Below are 205 nucleotides of genomic sequence, written 5' to 3' on the forward strand. Positions count from 1 at the left end.
TTGATTGTTGGCTGCTCGAGTTGATATAATCCTCCCTTGTCGAGATTCTTATTCAGTTAGTAGCATCCCTTTGTTGGACACGACTTAGAGGCTATTTGTATACGTTGCTTATAACTAAATTACTCGCTTTTAGCAGTTGAATTGTTAGTATTGCCGTTGGGGCTATTGTGGTTAGCTGCAAGAATGTGATCTATGCCTAGAAGGG

Source organism: Solanum tuberosum, unplaced genomic scaffold (genome assembly GCF_000226075.1).
Source record: "Solanum tuberosum cultivar DM 1-3 516 R44 unplaced genomic scaffold, SolTub_3.0 scf00053, whole genome shotgun sequence".
NCBI lineage: Eukaryota > Viridiplantae > Streptophyta > Magnoliopsida > Solanales > Solanaceae > Solanum > Solanum tuberosum.